Here is a 6120-nt window from a genome sequence, read left to right on the forward strand (position 1 = left end):
AAATATGTGACCTTTAAAATTTCTGTTCTGATCTCTGTACCTGGCCACAATCCTCCCGTCGCTCTCTCCCCGTGAGCATCGCACATCCGACCCCAAGGCCCGGTGGCTCTACCGCGCTCTCGCCAGGGCGGTAGGGGCCGAGGCCTGCTACCCGCTCGATCCCCGCAGCCGCCCTTGAGGCCGCTGCCGCCATCTCTGGGATGCCGCGATGGGCGGCGCCGCGGGCCGTTGGGGCTGGCGGCTCCTAGCGCTGCCGCTGCTGCTGGTGCCAGGCCGAGCAGGGCCTCGGAGATCACCTTCAAGCTGCCCGACAGTGCCAAGCAGTGCTTCTACGAGGACATGGCACAGGGCACCAAGTGCACCCTCGAGTCCCAGGTGATTACAGTGGTCACTATGATGTAGACTGTCGACTGGAAGATCCTGATGGTGAAGTGTTGCACAAAGAGATGAAGAAACAGCATGATAGTTTCACCTTCACGGCCTCCAAAAATGGGACATACAGATTTTGCTTCAGCAATGAGTTCTCTACTATCACACATAAAACTGTATATTTTGATTTTCAAGTTGGAGAAGATCCACCTTTGTTTCCCAGTGAAAACCGAGACAGTGCCCTTACCCAGGTGGAATCTGCCTGTGTTTCCATTCACGAAGCTCTGAAGTCTGTTATTGACTATCAGACTCATGTCCGGCCGAGGGAAGCTCAAGGCCGAAGCCGAGCAGAAGATCTAAATACAAGAGTAGCCTATTGGTCAGTGGGAGAAGCCCTCGTTCTTCTGGTGGTTAGCATAGGGCAGGTATTCCTTCTGCAAAGCTTTTTCTCAGATAAAAGAACCACCACAACTCGTGTAGGATCCTAACGCGTTCTGAGAAAGGATGCACCTTGGCCACTGTAATTTCGCTGTCCTCGAATTTTGGGTACTGAAGAACTTGATATTGTCACCTTTTAAAACCCTACTCATACATTTGTTGAGAAGAGATGTATCATGTATATGCCCATACTGGAAAGGACACCTTTTTTATTATTTGTGAAGGTGGAGAAACTTTGGAACTTACTTTGGGCTATTCATGTGAAATATTCAACAGCAATGATCTACTTTTTTTTGGTTGTTTCTATCTATTCATACACTAAACTTTGGTATTCTGATTCGTTTTAACCATTTAAAAGTACTTTTCTTATAGGTTGTTGATACTTTTAAAACCTTAAAGTCTGTGTGTGTTATGGAGGAAGAAAACTGTCTTTTAATTGTTTATAGTGAATAAAGTTGTGTTTTTAAGAAAACCAAATGTAATGGAATTTCAAAGGGGAAAGTGTGGAGGGGGAGGGAGGGAATTACCATGGGATATTTTTTTATAATCATGGAAAATGCTAATAAAAATTAAAAAAAAGAAAAAGAAAACCAAATGTGATTAACTGTAGCCCAAGCCCTATTCTGCACTGCTTAATTTTGTGGGGGGCGGGGGTCTACCATAGAAATGTTACTTATTATTGATTCAATTTTAATTGATATATCATGATATAATTTATTTCTCACTAATTTGGAAAATGTATAATTTTGTGTTTATTCTGATTTGTAACTAGCTAGCCATGTTATTTTTATAGAAGTATTACTACAGAAAATAGCAGAGCTTATACAAACCTTGAAAATCAGAATGTTATAACTAATAGGATAATTAAAAAATAATCATAGACACTACAATACGGATGAGTGAGATGGGAAAACACTTAGTGAGTCAGTCACCTGTACTCGTTGCATTTCCAGTGCTTTTACAGAGGAAAAACACAGTCTGTTTCATTTTAACATTTGATTGACTGGTTCCTGCTTGTATGTGATTTTAATGTCTACAAGTCATTCCCATTTTAAATTGACAGTTATTCCTGTCACATCTGTGCCACACATTTTATCCTCATGGATATGATGCAATGAGAAGTTGGTTTTGTCTTTTATTATTTTTGTCTTGTTTGTATAGTCTTGGGTTAGCAGCACTAAAATTACTTAAAAACTTAGAATGGTATGTGTTTCCTATTTGATAAAATCATTGATTTGTAGTTCATCTGTTGAGTGCTAAACTGTTTATACTTTGTATACTGTAGAGTTTATACTATTTGTGTCTTATGCCTTGTGGAGATTAATCTCATTGAGGTGAAAGCTTGTTTCACATATCCCAGAAGAGAATACAAGATGATGGAAAATTGTATAGATACTTAAGGCTTTTGGGCTGTTTGAACAGAGAAAGGGTAGGCATGGCATTGCTTTTCTGCCATGCCTTCTTTCTTCACCCAAAAGTGATTGGGACTAAATGGAACATATTATAGAGCCATCAGTATGTGATACCATGGGATACTGATTAAATAGCAATTCGAGTCACTTAACTATTACCAACTACAAGTTAGCTCTCAGTTCCAAGCTGTCCTAAAATATACACTTAGTATGTGAGTATGTAAGAGCAAAATTTATTCCAGTTGTCTTGCTTGCTAATTTCAGATGTCACAGTGTAGCAAGGGGTGGGTGTACTTTGAACACTTTAGGGCTCTTTAAGGCTGAGTAACTACTCCTTAAACAATGCTTACAGATGGATTACAAAGAGAAGATTAAGAGTTTTCAGGTTTATCTACTTAGGTTCTTGTACTAAAGTCCTGCAGTTTTCTAAGTGTCCCTTGAGTTTAGATGTGAATGTTTAAAGCACCAATACTAATGTGACTGTTAGGCATGGGCATATGTAACATGTCTTTTTTCTGGATGCCAGTGTATTCTATTGTGTTCCAATACTTAACACCATAAATTTTGCCAAATTGGTATATCTAACACACTCATGTAATCTGTGTTTCTCAAAACTTCATGATACTAAAATATTACTATAAGTAATCTTAATGAAACCATTGAGATATAGTAAAACTTGAAATCACTACTTATCTATTGTCAGAAATAGTACATGCTTAATCTTATCTCAGCGTAACTGGTTCCATTTTTGAGAGCTAACCACTCAACTGGATATGAATATGTAAGAAAATACATATCCACACAAAAGCTAAATAATAAGTTTTTCTTTCTATTCCATCATTAGGAGCTCATCTTTTTTTTTTTCTGTATTCCTTTTGTAGCTTTTACAGCAATTTGAATATCCCATCTACTTATGTTTGCTCACACAATTCAGAATACATATTTGAATACCATAGTTGTGTATATTTTTCTTAAGTAGAGTGAATAATAGAAAGCTCCTTGATATGCAAGTTTATACTAAAATTTCAACTGGGTCAAGGTATGTTTTAAGATGTTACTTTGCTAATAATCGAAACATTTCTTTATTAAACATGGCTTATGGCTCACAACTTTTTCATCTGAGCTTAATGATAATCACCTTTGAACTGCAGGAGGCTGAAAAGCAATTTTTTAAAGGTTTCATTTTTATTTCTACTATTCATTTTTGGTTTCAGTTTCTGAATGTAACATTTAGAGCTAAATAGGGCAAAGCATATCCTAGAACTTGTTTCAAAAATTAAATTAATATATAATTTAAAGGGTTTTTCATTTACTTTTAAAAAAGAAAAATTTCTATAACAGATGGTTCCACAGGATTGCACTGATCAACTTCTTGTAAAATAAAAATAAATTTTTTTCAGCAAAAAAAAAAAAATTCTGTTCTATTACCCATGTTCTATTTGCACACTGTCATAGACAGCTGACGATTGTTGGGATGAACTTCCCAACCAGGCACAGTGTGTGGGGGAATGGAATTTATTTGAAGCTTACAGATGCAGGTGAAGTTTGATAATGGCAGATGGAGCACTCCCAATTTTACACGTTCTCTGACAGGGAGAAAAGCAACCAGCAGCAGCACAAGCAAGCTCAGTCCAGGAACCAGAGGCCCACCTCATGCATATCATACACTTTTGGACTGGAATTCCTGGCCCACCCCACACCTTGGGGCTGGGGCCTAGGATCCTCCCACAGCAACACCAAGTCACAAGCTTTAATAAAACTCCTGAATCCATTCAAACTACCAAGTTTTGTCCCTGCCTCCCAATACATTTATAACCATCTTACATTGTATATTATTTTCAGTACAAATTTAAAGTTCTCATAGTCTTTACCAACTTCAAATAGTTTTAAAGTTTTAAGTCTCATCTGAGATATAATACCTTCTCTTAACTGTGAGTCCTGTAAAATCAAAAGTTATATATTTTTAACATATAAAGGCACAGAGTAAACATTTTTAAGAAGGTATAACAAGTAAAAACTACACCCAAGTAAACTTAATAACAAACAAGCAAACATTAAATATCTGTAGTTCAAGTCTGGTATCATAACCAGTGACAGACAGACTCTGGATTTTTCAGTTCTACTCCTCCAGATGGCCTGAATGGCCAGGGAAATTTCCATCCCAAGCCAACAGTGCTCCATGGTAGCTGGACATCACTCTTTGTGACAGTGTGAGAGCAGGAGGCAGATAGCAACAGGAGAGTGAAATGAACTCTGTCAAGGAGAGCTGACTATAACACCCCTAAGCTTGCCCCCAGTAACACACCTCTTCCAGCCAGGCTCTACTGCCCAAATTGCCACAAGTAGCAGACCAAACATTCAGTACACAAGAGTTTATGGAGGACATCAACCAACCACAATTTGCCCCTAGCCCCCACAAACTCATAACCATCTTGATGTAAAATTCATTTAGTCCAACTTTAAAAGTCTTCACAATTTTTTATCAATCCTCAAACCGTTCAACTTTAAAGTCCAAGGTCTCATCTGAGACTCAGGACAGTTTCTTAAGTGTAAGCCTGTAAAATTAAAACAAGTTAAATTTACATAATGGCACAGAATAAATATTAACACTACAAAAGATGACATTGGGCATAGCAAGGAAAGGGTGAACCAATGAAAAATCTAAAACAGACAGGGAAAACATCAAGTTCTACAGCTTCATGTTTGGTATCTATGATGAAGTCATTCAGGTTTCAATTCTTCCCCTCCAAGTAGGCTGCCCACAAATCCAAGAAAAATTCATTCTGAGACAGCACCTCTCCTTGTTGGCACTTCTATAGTTCTGGCATCTCTAAAAATCCTGTGATCTCTACTGCAACCCATGGTTACATACTGGGCTCCACCAGATCTATGTAAAGGGACTTCAACAACCCAGGCTTATATTGTCCAGTGACTACTAAAAAATTGTTGGGCCAGGTGTGGTGGCACATGTCTTTAATCCCAGCACTCTGGAGGCAGAGGTTAAGAGGATGTCATGAGTTCAAGGCCATCATGAGACCACATAGTGAATTCTAAGTCAGTTTGGGCTAGAGTGAGACTCTACCTCAAAAAAAAAAAAAATTGTTGGTTAGAGAGATAGCTTAGCAGTTAAGGCATTTGCCTGCAAAGCCAAAGGACCTAGGGTCAATTCCCCAGGACCCACATAAGCCAAATGTACAAGGTAGTACATGAGTCTGGAGTCTGTAGTGGCTGGAGGCACAGGCACACCCACTCCCTCTCTCTATCTGCACCTCTCTCCCTCTCTCTCTCTCTCTCTCTCTCTCTCTCTCTCTCTCTCACTCACTCTCTCACTCTCTCTGTCAAATAACTTAATTAAATTCAATTTTTTTTTAATTTTTATTTATTTATTTATTTGAGAGAGACAGACACAGAGAGAAAGACAGATAGAGGAGAGAGAGAGAATGGGTGCGCCAGGGCTTCCAGCCTCTGCAAACGAACTCCAGACGCATGCACCCCCTTGTGCGTCTGGCTAACGTGGGACCTGGGGAACCGAGCCTTGAACCGGGGTCCTTAGGCTTCACAGGCAAGCGCTTAACCGCTAAGCCATCTCTCCAGCCCAAATTAAAATATTTTTAAAAGCATTGCAAATCCAATGGTGCTTTTTTCCTCCATCCTACATTTGTTACAGTCTCATATTACCAGGTAAGCTAACAAATTTGTTAATCTACTCTTAAGAAGCAAGAACTTTCTTCAGCATTCTTCTTTTAGGCCACCTTCACTCAAACCAGTCAGCATTTCTCCTACCATCCTAATGTAAAATATCTGGCCCAATCTCAATGGTGGCAATCTCTCGAGAAATTCCAAGTAAACCAGGTTATTAGACTTCAGGAAAAATTTCATTTCTTTGTATAATATCCATATG

The 6120-nt window shown here is 39.0% G+C and overlaps 1 pseudogene; it reads left to right on the plus strand.

The window, feature by feature from the left end:
- The first annotated feature begins 208 nt into the window (after positions 1–208).
- Positions 209–906, plus strand: LOC101615643 (annotated as a pseudogene).
- The last annotated feature ends 5214 nt before the right edge of the window (positions 907–6120 follow it).

This window comes from Jaculus jaculus, chromosome 15 (genome assembly GCF_020740685.1).
Source record: "Jaculus jaculus isolate mJacJac1 chromosome 15, mJacJac1.mat.Y.cur, whole genome shotgun sequence".
Taxonomy (NCBI): domain Eukaryota; kingdom Metazoa; phylum Chordata; class Mammalia; order Rodentia; family Dipodidae; genus Jaculus; species Jaculus jaculus.